Source organism: Solea solea, chromosome 5 (assembly GCF_958295425.1).
Source record: "Solea solea chromosome 5, fSolSol10.1, whole genome shotgun sequence".
Classification (NCBI taxonomy): domain Eukaryota; kingdom Metazoa; phylum Chordata; class Actinopteri; order Pleuronectiformes; family Soleidae; genus Solea; species Solea solea.
The window spans coordinates 9,746,833-9,765,506 of NC_081138.1; the positions used below are offsets into that span (position 1 = coordinate 9,746,833).

At 41.0% G+C, this 18,674-nt stretch overlaps 1 protein-coding gene across 2 annotated transcripts in view; it reads left to right on the plus strand.

Moving 5' to 3' along the window:
• Positions 1–18,674, plus strand: part of nav2a (neuron navigator 2a) — a 188,713-nt gene that overhangs the window by 35,517 nt on the left and 134,522 nt on the right. The gene's annotated exons all lie outside the window — the stretch shown is intronic.

The following is an 18,674-nucleotide window of genomic DNA, read 5'->3' on the forward strand; positions in this document are numbered from 1 at the left end:
TCTAGTTAACTTGTATTTATTGCTTTTATTTGTCATAACACCTCCTCGACATCTCAGGGATAACAACTCTGAATATTAGCCTTTTATATCTTTGCATGCTCAGGTAATGAGACAAGGCGAGTTAGGGTAAATGCAATCAATATTATGCACATGGTCTGCAGGCACAGACAAGAGAAGTCTGACACAGAAATCAAGCCGAAAAATGTCGAACTGTAGATCAGTTTAAACTACTTAACAATCCTACAATCCTAAAAACCTACCAGGGAAATGTCTAAAATTGCGAGTGGCGAGCTGCATAAACACTGCCGCTGTGCTCCGGTCACGGAGGAAGTGCTGAACAAACACAAACAACTGCTTTACAAGTCACTAGTCACTTTTGTGTGTGTGTGTGTGTCACGTGTAAAACGAAGTCCCCGCAGTTTCACGCAGCTGTGCAGTGATGACTCCGCCAACGTTGAGTAGGTCCTTTTTTTGTAGTGGACATGCAACCTCAACCGTGCCGTGGCGAGGTGAGCCGGGACTATACTGTAGTGGAAAAGTGGCAATAGAGACTGGTCTAAGTACATCATGTGATGAAACCATTGTATGAGCCATAGGATGAGCATGCTGAGAGACAGTGATGTTAAAATGACATACACAGATTTGTTGATGCTCAACCAGTCAACTGATGAGGCCACTCTCATAGTCTGAAGTGTTGGCAGAGCTCCTCTGAGCTTAGCATCTGTTGGATTTCTCCTTCCTGACCCAGACTGTAAAAATGATTGACGCCAGGCGCTGCCACTGCCTTGGCTCTCTCTCTGTCAGGATATCGACTGATTGGTGGGAGATAGCGGATGAGACTGATAAAATATTTAAACACAGAGGTCTACATCTGTGTTAGGCCCTATACTGTGGTGACATGAGCTATTAAATCCAGGCTTTTAATGCTACAATTGAAGAATGCAAAGAACTACAGCACTGTCTATTGTTATGGCACATTAGTACAAAGACACAGACACACACACACGCATGCACACACACACACACACACACACACACGCACACACACACACACGCACACACTGTAGTGTGAATGAATGAAGCAGCATCTGGACTCCAGCCAACAATGAGCCCGGCATCCTGGAAACTGCATCCTCTTTATGAATAATAAAACAAGTGTCGTAAAAAAAACCCTGAACCATTACTCACATTCTGCCAGCATGTATGCCTGGCTGCACTGACTGCTGCTCCATCACATATTTATTATATTATCTCTCTCTCTCTGTGTCTGTTGTTTGGGAGCATTGAGGGACTGTGTGCCCTGCGCAGGGGTACCTTTGACACGTCGATGAATCTGAACCTACAACCCTCTGATTACAAGTCCAATTCCTTTCCTCTTGGTCACAGGCTGCCCAAAAAAGGAGACAAAGAGAGTAATTAAATGGGGAGCAACAACTTTATTCAGCCTACTTGTCCTTTCAGGGTGGAGGGGGTTGGATAATGGAGGTGTATTTAGAGATTTGGGGAGAGGACTACCCTTCTTGCAGCAAGGTATTCATGAGTGTTGTGTGTGGATAAAATGTCAACCCTACTCTGTGAATGCCGTACTGGCTGGGCAGAATATTCACAGATAAAACCAGTACAAATAATTACTCAGATATCAATAATGCAACAATGATTCAAACCCGTTTTTCAGCAGTTGACCCACTACCGCTCTTGTCAGTCATAAAGCTTGATTTATACTTTGAGAGACACTAATGTGTTGTGCATCAACAATGGTCCTGGACAGAAAAGTGTTGCTTGACACTTTTTCCTTTTTCATATGTTTTCCATATGTTGTGAACACCATCATCTTTTGTTGTGGGTGATTTGCAGTCACGTCTCCTTGTAGCTGTTCCTTTTTTAACTGTCAGACCGAAAACAATTTCTCATTCTGTTGCTCTCTTGATTGGTTCAGTGCTGCACTAACCACCTCTGTAAAAGTGAATTTAAAATCCTTTCCTCCTCAATTATGTCAGTAACTTTATTATTCCATCCCCTTCCAAAACATGGAAAAAGAAGCACAGATATGGATATGAATAAACACGGTACTGATCAGTATGATTTATGATGATGTCAGTTGATAATGTTACAACGGTCCTTAAGTTTTATTGAGCTATGATATCAAAGTGATAAGCGGTGGAATATAAATCAGGCTAATGCTACTGTTTTCCAGTGGAAGGCCGCAGACACATGATTATCTTCTTTGTGAGTGAGGTTCACATTGTTCAGCTGTTCTCCTTCTCCACAGGGAGCAATCATGATTGTTGAACTCAATATCTCTGTAGTGCTGGATGAGAACCTCGGGTCCTGCACCAACATCACTGGAGTCAGTCCATTAGAAGTAAAAAGCTACTGATATTATCTTACAGGCAGTCACACTTCAGATATGTTGTCTTCCTGAAATGTAGAAAATGACATTTCACCCCTAATTACTTCTGTTGTTGATATTCATGCCGTTGTGTCCGTGAGATTTATTTGTGTATCAGACCACCCACATTGTATTTGTATGAATTGCTGCAGGAGGGGATTTTGAATGCATGAAGATGGTCATGTGCTGTATGTTTGTCTCTTGTCTGTCTCTTGTCTCTGTCTCCTTTGACCCTTCATTTTAAAGCTGCTTTCTTGTCACGTCAGTTGTTGACGTTCATCACTGACATGTAGACGCATTTCAGCTCCAGCTGAGCTTGGTGCTCTCAGCAGTGAGATCCATGCATGAGATGTTGTCAGTGTGTGCATGTGTATCCTATTGTCATGATGTGCTATTAAAGTGCACCTCGGGGCTTCACTGTGTGTGACCCTGTCTTGATGTCAAACTGTGTTTGGTTTTTGTTTCCTGCCCTTGGGGGTGTATATGTGAGGTGGGTGGTCTGCAGTAGGGTTTTTTTAGAGCAGGTACTGCACTGCACAGCTGCAATAATTTGAAAATTAGACTCATGCTTCCTGAAACATGTTAGTCTTCATTTTGAGTTTTATTATGCTGAAGACACAAAGCACTCCTGATTTTCCTGCAAAAACGACCATAATGCCATGCAGATCAAGGCCCTCAAACTATCCCCAGCAGAAATCACTGCTTCAGATGTTCTTAATCTCCCACCCATCATCCATCACAGATAAAGGCTGTCAAGGCTTTGCATCCCACCACTACCTCCCCCTTTCTATACTTCCCAGCTTGTCCCACCCCTCATTAACGGTGACAGGAGCATCCCCCAGAGGGACAGTACCAGTCAGACCAGAGGGGTAGATGAGGATGTTGATGGGGGCATTTGAGAGATAAACACAGGGAGGATCCAAACTGTATGATCTTTCATCGGGTACAAAATAAACTGTCCCAGGTGGGGGGCCATTATAAACCTCCATTGGTTTAGAAAGGGTGGAGGGAGCAGGGATGAACAGAGGGTTAGATGGCGGAGGATAATGAGTATAGAGCATCAGATAGACCCCATTCATTAACATCCTTCCTGAGTGAGCTGATCACATGCAGATAACACTAAGACCAAATCTGAATACGTAGGTAGTTAAGTAGATAGTTTTTTTTGAAAATCTGCGAACACATTTCTTACCAATAGCTTTTTTACCATGCGGTCTTCTAGGTGTCTAGTAACACCTCCCAATTAATCCACGGCCAAATTCTCTGGGAATCCCCTGGAGAGCCAATCAAAGTTGGGGTGCCCATAGGGCCTGGGTAAAAATAGTGAAAATGCTTGTTTTTTTTACCAATATTACCAATGTCCAACTTTTTAGGGGTGCTGAATCTATCCCAGACATTAGTGCATTAGTGCAACATTTGAGTAAAAATGACTCCTTAACCTGGATTTTAGGTGAATAATGGAGTCTAAACATTAAATTTGAGATAAATCCACTCAAACTTTTTAACAAGACACTACAGTAATGACACATGTTATGCACATGCTCAGTATTACCTCTCTGCATGTGGAGAAGGATCATTGCAAGAAAATATAAGGGTAGAAGAATAGGTGACTGGAATTTAGTACACACTTTTATCCTTCCGTGCGGATTGAACCCCGGTCAGTCAGGGACGCTAACCACTGCTCCAACTCCAATCAGTAACAACAAAGTTACTTTCTGGCATGGTAAGTGAATCTTTTTGCTTTCTAAAGTTTAGATCAGTAGAATGAATGTTGCTAGCTAGCATCCAGCTTAAGTTAGCTAACATTAGGCTAATGCAAAATCTAGTAGCTTAGCATTGTAAATACTCTCTGTGTTGTTGATCAACGTATAACTTATACACATAATCTATTAATGTGGCTGTATGGACATATTCTGCAAGCATATGTTTGTGTAGTCAAAAAATAAATTGTTCACCAAGCTATCTTGTCTTTTAGGACAGTAAGGAAGCGGATACTACAAATTGCCATGGTTTGAGGTGCTTCATCTGTGGTGGTCCTGGGACTGAGATACAAAAACTCTCAAGAGTCACTCACAGAGGTTATCAGCAGCTATTATCTTATTCTGAGATTGTAGATGATGCAATGCTGATCAACAGACTACATGAGGACTGGAAAGATGGAGATGACCCCAAGCTGAAGTACCATTTGGATTGCTGAACCAAACTGTACCATCTTTCTAGAACTGTATCCCTTGCGAATCGTACAGCTTGTTTTTGTTCCGTTTCATTTAGTGAATGTTAATGAACAAAGGTGGGGGACCTATCCACACAGACGTAACAAGAGCCAGACAGATGAAGCATGACAATGATGCTGTTGGCACCACAGTTGGATGAGGAAGTCAACCCCTTAGATTCCATATGGAAACCCTGCTTGCCACATATCAACATGTCCGACGGCCCTGTGGCGGATGCTGTCGCTGTCGCTGAAGATGAACTACTAAAGTTTTGTATTGCCGCCAAAACAGCCCTTCTGATATTTTTGGCAAACGCTGAATCGTGGCTAGTGGGGCGCCCCGAACCGTGACAAGCGCACCGAACGGGACAGAATGTTTTGAATGAACCGTTCCACCCCTAACATATTTATATATTTGCCGGACAGAAGTGTAAGGGTGTGGAGCAGCTTGACAGAATACCAGATTGGCACACATAACCTTTGGTTAATTTTAGCCTACTGCTGACACTTTTACTTGGGGTGAAGAAAAGTCCCAGCAGGCAAATCATTGCCAGCAAAATGCTTGCATTAATTTCCACTTTGCTGTCATCATGTTGGGTGGAAACATTGATCTGAATGTGTGCAGAGAGACACAGACAACTCATTCAAATTCCCATCCACTAAGCGTGGAAGCCTTTACTCCAGCACTAAAAGTGATGATTTATGGCAATACATTTTAATGTGAATGGCTTATAATCAAATCATCTCATAATATAAAGTAGCTTTGTTATCTATGCTCAGGCATTCTGCAAGTGTTTGCTTTGTACTGCAAAAGAATAATAACAGTGGTGGAGTTTCCTCAGTTCACAGACTTCACTGGCAACATGTCACCTTCACTGTAGACTTCACTGTCGATGTTTTAGCTTCAATGCCTGTCGTCTATGCCGGCATACTAAATGGAAAGCTGCTGCTCACATGATTTGGTGACCACCTACATAGTACAACTATGTAGAATATATATTTCCACTTGCCGAAAAGTGACTGCAACTCCTACCTAGTAACCTACAAACATTTTCTGCCCTAAAATCACATGATTCCAATCATGAGGCTAATTTTGGCAGATTATCCTCACCCATTCCTTTTTATTTGTTTAAATATGTCAGTAGAACCCATGAAATACTCATTTACACTTGTCATAAAGTGATTGCAGCTCCTACCTTGTAACGTGAAGTTTTTATTTTGGCTCAAAATCACTTGATTTCATTCTGTACCAGCCCCCCGCTTGGTCGCTGCGCTCCCTCACCATTTCCATTACGCTAAAATAAAATCCTGGCTAGAACCCTGCAGAGCAAGTATTTCTCTCCGTGTGGATTTTCAGAATTAAGATGGAGAGGCAGGGAGGTGAGGGGTGGGGTAGCTCAGTTGTTAATCTCACATGTTCAACTCCACCCCTGGCAGGTTGTACTCAATTCCCTTGTAAGTCGCTTTGGATAAAAGCATCTGCTAAATGACATGTAATGTAATGTAATGTAATGTAATGTAAAGGTGAGATACGTGAATGTAGAATGTATGTAAAATAAAATTCCCCAGTTTTTAACCAACTGGATGTGTTTCTGCATATTCTGCCTCTTATTAACTACCTTTTTGATCCTTTGGACTTTGTATTTTTAGAACTGTACCTTCTCTTTCTCATGCTTGGACCTCAGCTATATGATATCTGTTCAACAAACTGACTTCCTTAACTGCCTTTGGTGGAGGTTTGTCTTTGAATTTTTTTTGCAAATATGTGAGTGTTTGAAAGAAGCATAACTAATAATATAATGATGTTGCTGCAAAACTCAACTCTGTATACAGATATATTCACCAGGATACTCACACATGCTGCCCAGATGCTAGAAGCTTCTCAGTACGATCCACTGGAATTAGAGACAGGTTCCTTTCCTACCTGGAAGAACTACAAAGTCTTTCTCCTGTTGCTGACACACAGCAGAGCCAGTTTACAGCCTACACACAGCCACCAGCATCACCGGATGAATTCTTACTTGTTTTGCATTCTTTATACTCCGACAATTACCTTCCTGAAATTATCTTAAGGTTTTACCAGCGTGTTCTGTGGCAAAACCTCAAGTTATATGTGCTGTATGGAGTAATGCAATAAACGTACTGTCTGACAATATACACAGTATGGGGGAGGTTTAACAGTGTAGTGTAGCCACTGTGTAGTCTTCGGTGAAGAAATGAGTATGTTATCAACACAAATGAAACATATTGTGATGCTGAATATATTAGCTTTTTAATCAGTTACTGGCTAATTATAATTAGATAATCGTTGTTTTTTTCTTCCCAGCAGCATTTCTTTTTTTTGCTATGGGCTTTAAACTGTTTGATAGATAAGGCAAACAATCAAACTTCAGTCTGCATGGATTTGTACAAATGGATAGTTATTGGTATTTTAAACCCTTTTACGGTGGCCCAGAAGTGCAAATCACCAACACAAATAAGACAACACAATATTAAGTGAAACACAACAACATTAACTAAAACACAATATTAAGTGAAACACAACATTAACTAAAACACAATATTAAGTGAAACACAACAACATTAACTAAAACACATAACTAAAACACAACATTAAGTGAAACACAACATTAATTGAAACCTAATATTAAGTGAAACACAACAACATTAACTAAAACACAACATTAACTGAAACACAACATTAAAACACAACATTAACTAAAATGCAACATTAACTCAAACACAATATTAAGTGAAACACAACAACATTAACTCAAACACAATATTAAGTGAAACACAACAACATTAACTCAAACACAACTAAAACACAACATTAAGTGAAACACAATATTAAGTGAAACACAACATTAACTGAAACACAATATTTTGTGAAACACGACAACATTAACTGAAACACAACAACATTAACTAAAACACAACAACATTAACTGAAACACAACAACATTAACTAAAACGCAACATTAACTCAAACACAATATTAGGTGAAACACAACAACATTAACTAAAACACAACATTAACTGAAACACAACAACAATAACTAAAACACAAAGCAAGAAATGCAGATGTAATTTAGATGTAACACATACAAATGTATTAGGATTCATAAAAGTCAGAAACCCTAGCCCTCAGAAATGGCTAAAAATGTGAGGATATAAGTGTCAACTTCCTTTTCATATTAAAATCAATGCCTTTAGAAAGATGACCTGACATTTTCAGCTGTTCTCTTATACTGGAAGGTGACTGAATGGCTGTTTCTCACCACTTAATAATAGCCAACCTGGACATAGAGAGGGAGAGAGGGGTAGGGTTGATTTTTGAACATTTGAAATAATTGGCTGATTATTACTTTCATTATTCATTAAGTTGACACATTTTGTTCTCAGACACTTAATAAATGCTGCAAAGTGTAAAATAAATTATTTTTTATTTGACAAAGTTTAGCATACTAGTCAATATGTTATTTTTTATTTAAATATATAAGTGTACTACAGTGCAGGTGCAAAATGCAGATAGAAGAGATATAACATTTGTGTTGTTCATTTGTCTTTATTGAAGTTATTTGTTGTTATTAAAATTAAAATGTTAATATTAGCCAATAGCTGCACTGATATGTAAAAAAAAATAATAATAAAAGATCTGAAAAAAACCCACTTAAGTCAGATATTTTATCTCATGCATATGGTGAGCATCTGTGGCATGGGGTCTATCACAGCTCCTTAATTCTAGTGATACCAAAGCTATTTTCAAACATTAACTTTATTAAATGTAAAGTGATTTTTGTCTGAACATTTTCACAAGTGGGGCCACACGGTTGTTGTAGGGTTAGCACTCTTGCCTTTGCAGCAAGGAGACCCGGGTTCAAGCCCCGGTTGGAATGAGGGCCTTTCTGCTTGCATGTTCTCCCCGTGTGTGTGGGGGTTTTCTCCGGGTTCTCCGGCTTCCTCCGACAGTCCAAAAACATGCAATATGGGGATTAGGTAAATTCTCACATAGGTGTGAGAGTGAATAGTTGTTTGTCTTTATGTGTGTGGCCCTGCGATGGACTGGCGAACTGTCCAGGGTGTACCCCGCCTATCGCCCTATGTCAGCTGAGATTGACACAGCACCCCCGCGACTCTCTGGTGGAGGATAAAGCGGTAGATGATGGATGGATTTTCACAAGTGTAGTACAACAGTAGTTCTACAGTACTACACTTGAGATGCATTCACAACACCAGGAGAATGCAGAGGATTTAGGTGAGAGGGTGGCACCCAGTTTGATCATGCAGGGCACTCACTCATTCACACAATCAGCTGTGTTCACAAATACAGCCTGAGAATGACCAAAGTTCAGTTTGGAGATTCTCTGAATTTAGTATTTTTTGAGGCAGCACCCAAAGAATCAGGAAAGTATTCCTGCTCGTGGAGCAGTTAATACTGTTGTCTCAGAGATGCTGAGATTCATGAACCTCTACAATTTTCACAGCCTTGTATGTTCTATGAATTCTAATCATATTGTATTCAAATATTCAAAAATGACGTTCAGTGATGTTTTTGTTATGGTAATGTTTTCCCCCAGCTATTCACACACAGGTCAACTGTGTGTGCATAAATGAAGCACACGCGCATGCACATACACACACTATCAGACATTATGACACAGCTGGGCCCAACAGCTGGTGTCTGTATCCTTGTGTGTGTGTGTGTGTGTGTGTGTGTCGCTGGCAGAAGCTGGAGATGGCATGGCAGCATCAGTCTGGATTAAGGGATTGGTGCTGGTTTGAGGCAAATATTGGATTACTGCTGTAATCTCGCCCTTCTTGGTCCAAGTCTGAAACTGAGACCCAGGACACTGCTCACCCTGAGTTCACACACAAACTTCCTAAGTGAACGCAGAAAAGACGCAGGTCTCATAAAGACTGTGACGGGTCTTCCTTTAATGAGCCTCATTATTGAGAACATGACCATAACCTGGCCCATCAGTGCCAGTCATGTCATAGATATTTGTGCTTGTGTTCATTTTCTACTGACAGACTCATGCACTGTGGGCTGGTCGTTATCATGAAAACAATGATCCCATTTAAATCAAAACCTTACTGTATTTTACAAAAATAATCTGAACATGTATCAGTAATCACCATGAATTAAGGATGCACAATAATGGATTTTTTGCTGATATCTGATATGTTGATATATCGGGAGTGCATGGGCCAATAACTGATACCGATACCGGTCTTTCCTTTTGCCCAACTGCAGAGGTCAGATGTGGAATCTTAGTTGATTTTAAATAAAATAAATTATCCAAACTTGCTAATTATGGAATTATAACACTGAACACGGGATGTTGCTCATAAATCTAGAAGATTGACTGGAAGACTGGACTTTAGAGAAGGTCACTGTCACATGTTTACTGCTTCTCTGTGACATTTGCCAAAAGCAAGTGTAACAGCATTAGAGATGTTACAGGTGTTGATGCTGAACTTCACAACTTCACAATCTCCAAGAATGTCACAGTTTACCTTTTTATTCTAACGATCACATTTTGGTCAGTTTAATTGATTTCATGATGGTTTGTATTTATGTAGCACTTTTGATGACCACTCAAAGCTGCTTTACACTACAGTTTACCATTCACCCATTCATACCCATTCACTCACACTATCATACAGTGCATTTTCGATCACCCATCTTTCATACCCATTCACACGCTGCAGGCAGAGTCGTCAGGAGCAACGTGGGGTTAGGTGTCTTGCCGAAGGACACATCGGCACGTAGACTAGCGGAACCAGAAATCAAACCTTTGAGTTGAAAGACGACTCGCTCCACCACTGAAATAGCCCCTATTTTAATATTTATAATGAGAGCCAGTCTTTCTTGATCATCTTAAATACCCTTTGCCATGAGCTTTGTCAAGTTATAATGGAACACTGCTGATCCTTTTCACAACCCTCATCTCTGAGGAGAACCACAGTCTGAAAGCCTGGAGACATGTTGGAGGAGACTCAGACATCATTAGGTTTGTTGAATCTGTGACTGATGAGAAGACATGAGAATTAAACAGGAAGTGATTTCACATTTGCTGACTGACGCACAGGGATGCAGCAGGATCTGTGGCTGTATATACACATTTGTAAAATATGTGAAAATGCAAGACAGCTGTAGGGGCTGGTGTAGATTTGCGAGGTTCAGAGCTATCATGGGAGTCATGGGATTCCTGCCAGTCACCAGAAAATAGTGTTATCATTTTGATCAGCACAAGAACGTGACTTGGCAGATGTTTACCTTTCAGCTGGTCATGTTTGTTTGCACAGGTTCTGGGAGATTTACTGCTTGAATTATGGCAGTGATAGTTGGCAGATTGTGGTGATTTGCTCAGCTGCTGTGCAGTGAGTTGAGTTGTGTGCGTGTGTGTGTGTGTGTGTGTGTCTCAGGGTTTCTTGGGGCCATATTTTAACAGTGACCCAGGTGATTGGCAGCATGCAGAGATACTGAGAGTAGTCTGGCTGACAGGGAATCTGCTGGATGAGTTAATGGCTGGTGAAGATGCAATATGTGGTAACAGAGTGACTGACAGGCTGTGAATCTAACAGTCTCATCATGGGCAGCCTCATTTAGCTGGTTTAATAACATCCACCTACATTTTTCAACTGTCTATTCTTACATTTTCTAAGATGTTCAAGGACAATTAATGAAGCATAGTTTATTTGGATTCCCATTAGACATTACACAAGGTAACAGTCTTGCTGGGGTAGCCATTGGACGTATAAATGACAAATACACAATACCAATACTAACATCAAGAACATTAAAACTGCACAAAAACATCACTGATCCATCAACTTGCAAAATTACAACAATGTATGTAATCAACAATAAACTGTATGTCAGTGTAGGTGAAGGATAATTTAAGCTTGAAAAGGCAAAAGCAAAATGTGGCAATAAGTAAAATAAATAACACCAAAGGATAATGCATGTGTCTTTGAAGGTTTTTAAGTGCTAACACTGAAATCACAGCGCTGATTCATCTTCATCAGTCTTGCAATCAAAATCTAACTGATCCATAATTAGCTTAGCCAGTTCATGTGCCACTAGAAGCAGAGAGGTTGGTCATTTTTGTCACTGTGAGCCGAGGATGACTCATACTGGAACTGCAAAGTAGTGACTCCTCACTCACTCAACAGTGCAGACAAACACAGGAAACAGAATCACTAATCATAGCCCATGAATCAGTGGGCATATGCCAGAGTCCAGGCTCATTCTGACTCAAAAATGTAGTGACAGCGGCCATTTCAGAACTGCTGCTGCACCAGTCCACTCCTGACTTATGTCTCACTGTGATTCAAATATTTTGGGAACAACAAAAGCTTTTTTCATTACAAAATCTATTTCATTTTTTGTCATAGATGTGCCTTCAAAAAGTTACATCAACACACCTAGAGCACCAAATGGTGCTCATAAAAGTACACAGCTATAAAAGTAGTATGCATTTGTATTTATTTATTTTTAGTCCTGAGCCTGGAGGCTTGAACCGGAGCGTCAGGGAGTTTGTGGGTGCCCAGATCGCTCCGTTTTTGGATTTCCACAAAAGGTTAGTGACACGCTAGTGTCACCTCTTCCCCACCATCAGAAGAGTCGGTGGAGCTGGTGGGACACAAGACAGCTCCAGGGGAAGTACTCTTCATCGGCCATGTCGTTGTCCAGATCTGATGTAATGGATCGTGCTGGGCTCGAGTTCAATGACCATTTTTGGCGCCTCCGTGGTGCCGCTGTAATGCTTCATTGTGTGTGCTATGACATGAGAAGTTCATCTATGCTCCTTAGCTATGCGCAGACACCTCCTCACCTGTGCACCTGTGATCGCTGCAGCAGGGTGCACAGGTGCACACATCAGGGTTTGTTTTGGTTTTATTTACGGCTGTACATTTGATGTGCTGGGAAACCTCCTGTGTTTTGGATATTTCAAAACTGTGGGGAACCCATCATCAGATGTCAGGGTGCTTTTGGAAATATTGTGCTTTGAATGTTTGACCACTTGAAAGGAGGGCATGGAAAAGGTGCCACTTGAAAACGACCTGCACTTTTACACATTCTGTCACACTGTCACACTGTAAATGCAACATTGCAACAGCATTATAACCACTGAACTCTCTGTAAAATAACCAGACACTACCTCAACGTAACCATGTGCAATATTCTGTGCAATTTCACTTCCTCTCCCTGATAAATGTGCAATACATCCCAGTGCAATACTGCAATTCTCTCTCTCTTTCGCTCTCTCATTTGTATATATATACATATATGTATATATTTATGTGTATATATATATATATACATATATATGTATATTTGTATGTATGATATATATATATATATATATATATATATATATATAAAGGTGCTGTATATTTGTATATTTTTATTTTTTCTACATCTTCTTTTACATTTTTTTAATATTTTTATTCTCTGTATTTTAATTTAATTTGAGCTCTTTATTTATATTTATACTTAAGTTTGTGTTTCTGTTTCCTAAAACTGACTCGTAGAATCCGCACAATATTTCCAATGTGCCTGGACTTGTTTAAGCACAAATGGCAAATAAAAAAACCTTGAACCTTGTATATTTATAAAAATGATCAAACTGAACATGGAGAATGGTTGATCAGATCAGTATTATCCACTTTTCATTTTGCATTTTCATCATTCCTTTACTGTTTCCTTCCCGTTACTGACAGCACATACTGCAGCTTCAGATTTGTGTATCGTCTCTAATCAGTTCAGTGTTTTACTGCAGTGCGCTGGAGTCTTGCAGACCACATTGACTTCACCTATTTTTTGCTATGCCTTGTTTAAACCTCTAACATTTGTCATAATTTAGGGAGCACTTTAGGGAGAGTGAGAGGTGTGGGTTGGTCCCTTGTCAGCTTGGAGACGTCTTCAGGGACTTTGTCTGCTTATGCATTTCGTGGCGCAGTTTGTAAATGCAAGAGCAGTGTGTGTGAAAGTGCAGTACAGTTTGAAGGAGCTGAGCTGCCATCTGGCACAGAGGCTAATGGTGAAGCAGTGGCCTGTAGTGCCGTAATGGTGTCTGGCCTCTCAGCCCAAGCAGCGCTGTCATTACCCTGCCTCTTAGTGAATGGGCTATTGCATGGAGGTGACAGCTCAAGGTTGGAGACAAGGAAGGCCACGGTTTCCCCTTTTAACAACTCCACACTGAGAATGTTGGAAGGACTGGCAGCAGACAGGAAGATATGTTCTACCAGCTCAACTGAATCATGGTTCATCCACGACTTCCCTTTTACTTTTACTATTTTAATATTTTAATATTTTAATAATTAGGGCAGGTAACCTGTGGGAGGTAAATGTGTGTCTGAGAAATAACAGGTGGAGAGCTGAAAATGTACTTCTACACAATAACGAGACTTGACTGATAATCTTGCTCTTATTAAAGTTGACTTCACAGCTTGTAAAAGATTAGCTTAATACGTCCATGTAAACGTCTTTCTTAGAAAGACAAATCTAAAGTGTTTGTTAGAATGTTAGAAATGTTCTCATCAGGTGTGCACACACTAACATCTGTTCAGTGCAGTTGGTGAAAGATGATGTGGAAACTGATCTTTATTTTTAAGGGTGAGGTTCAAAAATTCTTTTCTCTCATATTGATTGAGTCACATTGTGTATTGTTTCTGTGGTTCTTTCTTCAACATTGTCACCATGTTCTTAGGTGTTATACACATGGGTACAGTTAAGGCTGCCAAGTTAAGGAATGATAAATGAGTTCCATGTTGTTATGAAGGTAAATAAAGGTGTTGTTGTTTGGCTCACCTGCACAGTGATGTTAAAATCACAGAATGTATATGTTCCTCTCTTCTATGAGAAGTAGCACTCAACTGTCTTTCTTGCAGAACCTTTAATTATTTGCATTTCTTCGCTGAACTTTTCACTCCTTTGTTTTTCTTCTTTTTTTAACCATCCAGTGTTTGCTATCTTTGCCACACAACACACTATGCCAAAGCGGCTGCTTTGCTTGTTGCTAGAGAGATGGTTGTCGGGGCAACATACGTTTGAAAGCTGTTATTACTTTGGGTTGCAGTCGCTGCTGAACTGTGAGAAGGCACAGTGAGGAGAGATGAGGAGCACATTTTAGTAGCTCTGGTATCAGGGCTGAAATAAAATGAGTGAAGCCACCTACAGATCCTGGCTAATTAGCACTAACTGGAACAGGCCAGGCCACACGGTGGGTGTAGCGGTTAGCACTCTTGCCTTTGCAGCAAGGAGACGTGGCTTCGAGCCCCGGTTTGGAACAAGCGCCTTTCTGCATGGAGTTTGCATGTTCTCCCCGTGTGTGTGGGTTTTCTTCGGGTTCCTCCCACAGTCCAAACACATGCAGTATGGGTTTAGGTTTAGGTCAATGGTCACTCTAAATGAATGGCCGTTGACCATAGGTGTAAATGTGAGAGTGAATGGCTGTTTGTCTTCATGTGTGTGGCCCTGCGATGGACTGGCGAACTGTCCAGGGTGTACCCCGCCTATCACCCTATGTCAGCTGAGATTGGCACAGCACCCCCCTCGACCCTCTGGTGGAGGATAAAGTGTGAGATAATGGATGGATGGAACAGGCCAGGCTTTGTGCATGCTGGTCACTTCTTTTAGAGAGCTGCTAATCTGAGGGAATCCATTTCTGCTCATCCTCTCAGTCAGTGTGAACGGCCACAGCAGTTCTGTCCGAAGGCCAGTGGCCAACTGCAATGCATTTAAAGACTGTTTGATGGCTCTTTGTGGCTTCGTCGTGGGCTAATGAAGTTCCCCAGAGATTTTAGTGTCTATTCACACACAGGCCAGTTAAACCCAGCATATCCACAGCTCCTGTTGGACTGCTTTATGATAGATCCTAACAGGCTAATAAATCACAGTGCCGGGTCATTACAGCTTCAGCTTCACTCTGAGATCTCAGTACAAAATGACTGTAACATGCATCATCTTATAACCATTGTAGACGCGCATAATAGAACAACAGTTGTATACTTTCATTCTTCGCTGTCCTAGATTTTTACTGTGTCGTATTGGCTAGAATCTTGCTGCTCTAATAGCAATTAGCCTGGATTGAGAGAGAACAGTGGGTCTAGACAATTAAGGGATAAGAGTGAGAAATGAATCCCTCTTCCTTTGTCAAACACTATATCTTGGAATATATTCATGTGTATTATTCCCATTCCTGCTGTAAAATGTAAACATTTCCCATCAGTAGTCTGCTGACAGATGATGTAAATGATTCAGTCCAGGCTTATTTGGAAAAAAATGTCGACCATCAGTCTCAGAATAATGTAAATTAAATCAGTTAGTTGTTAATGAAGTCTCCAGTGAGCTCCATTGTTTTCCCCAATTCAAATGTTACAGCTTGTACAGTGAATTCACCATTAAACATTTAAGACCTCATAGACAGTGGGTATGTGTGGATAGATGTGAGTGACAAGACTCCAGAGGAGATGAGGATGTAGTTAGTCAGTGCTGAACTATCACACATCTATATTGAATCCTTCAAGTCTGTAACCATCTGGTTTAGGATAAAGCGCAGGTTAGGTTACTTATCTTAGCTGACGATTGCTAACGTTTCTTGCTAAAACTCCTCACACCAGAGGTGATGGAGACTCTGGACCTCAAGCAGTCACAGGAATGGTGTTGGGAAAAGCACTGTCTGACCGTTTTCAGTCAGCCCTGACAGAGAAGACTTATAAGGCAGCCGTGCTTTGGCCAGGACATTCAACTACTCTCACTTCTCACTGCTTACCAGGCTGAGATATGTGATGAGTATGTGAGTACACGTGACCCAGTTTTGCTGGAGGACATACCGATCATTTCTGATTCGGGCGGCACGATAAATCATTAAAAAAAATAGCAATCTCGAATCACAACCACACGTGATCTAATTTCTAAATAACAACGATTCTTCTGCATTTTATTGCATGAGCTGCATCAAAAACAAATGTAACATATGACGTATGACAGAAACACAGCTTGTCTCTCTTTAGCACCTGAGCACCCATCGTCGAATGCTAACAACACTGAGCTGGATAAAAATGTTCTGCTGCTGTTCTGCTGCAGTTTTAGTGGAAAGGGGAAAAAGCAAAAGTGTCGTCTGGAAGTATTTTGCATACGAGGCTAACGACCAGGGGAAGGCTAAACGATAAGCTAATATGCAAACAATGCTACAAAGTGGTGGCGACGAAGTCGAGGAGCACATCAAACTTGGCGAAACAAAGACCGACACCCTGGTCTTTACGAAGAATTTCAAGAGGTGAGTAAAGCTCCCGTTTTAACAACATTGAAGAATTAAACAGTTAACATTACGTTCGTTAAGTTATCATTTAGCTAACGTTAGCAACTAGCAGCTATTGCTAATACGAGCACCTTCAGCCAGAGGCTCATTCTCCCCAGGTGCAGAACGGAGTGGTTCAGGCGCTCCTACAGCTATCAGACTGTACAACAGTGCCTCTCTCATGCACACACTAGGGATGGGAATGGAGTCAATCGATTCCTCGGAACCGTTAGTATGTCTGCTTAATGATTACGCTTATCGGTTATGCGTCATGATGTCACACTCACGCTGCGTTGTCAAGGTTCAGAACGCAGCAAACATGGCGCCATGTTACATGTTACGCCAAAATGCAGTAATATTTGACCACACAGCATGCAATTTATTTGCAGGACTGTTGTGTGTTTGATACACTGCTACTAAGTGACGAGTCAAGCAGCAGCAGAGCTAACCGGACGTCATCTGTTAATAATGCCGAAGGTACCGTATTTTCCGCACTATAAGGCGCACCGGATTATAAGGCGCACCTTCAATGAATGGCCTATTTTAAAACTTTGTCCATATATAAGGCGCACTGCATTATAAGGCGCATAGAATAGACGCTACAGTAGAGGCTGGGGTTACGTTATGCATTCATTAGATGGAGCTGCGCTAAAGGGAATGTCAACAAAACAGTCAGATAGGTCAGTCAAACTTTATTTATAGATTACAGACCAGCGTTCTGACAACTCCGTTTACTCCCAACATGAACCAACAGCTGTTTTATGTGATGTGGTATTTCGTTTATCTTTTAACAACAGCAGGGTATAACATGTAGTGCAACATTTATATCACATAGTGGAGGGGAACTTTTCCTGGATTCAATAAACACGTAAAAAACAGTCTGATACTGTTACGGTAAATCAAACGTTAGTGCTATCACAATATAGTAACACTCGAAATAGTGCAAAGCAATAACAATATATAAATAACTCAACGTTGCTCAAACGTTAATGTCACACAACACAACACACAAAATAAACATGTAAAGCTCAAGTTATTCCTCATCCGCGAATCCCTCGAATTCTTCTTCTTCAGTGTCCGAATTAAACAGTTGGGTGAATACGGGATCCAACATGCCCGGCTCCGTCTCGTCGGCGTCGTCACTAATCGAGTCAGTGTCGCTGCTGTTGTCTAGCAGTTCAGTGACAATTCCTGCCTTCCTGAAAGCACGGACCACAGTTGAGACTGATATATCAGCCCAGGCATTTACGATCCACTGGCAGATAGTGGCGTATGTCGTCCGGCGCTGTCTCCCTGTCTTGGTGAACGTGAAGTCAGCGGCTGCTTACCGTATTGGTCCATATATAAGGCGCACCGGATTATACGGCGCACTGTCGGCTTTTGAGAAAATTTGAGGTTTTTAGGTGCGCCTTATAGTGCGGAAAATACGGTAACTTTCAACTCTCCAGGCAGGACTGGCCCTGTCTACTTAGTTAATGTGAGCGCCATTTCATTGTGTAAACTTTTACTATAAGTGTATTTGTCCATCAGCAAGTTGCTCTCGTGCACCTCTCACTACTCCGTTCACAGAGGCAGGGAAGAATAAAATGACTGAGGCGAGGATAAACAAATGTCACAGAGCAGGCTGTGTTTTTAGTTTTTATGGCACATAATGTTGGGCTTTTTTTGTCTGGACCAATTAATGTGAAACTCAGATAGTAAAGAGAGTTAATACAAACAAACTAATTTGTACTTATTCCCTCACCCAATGAGAATTGAT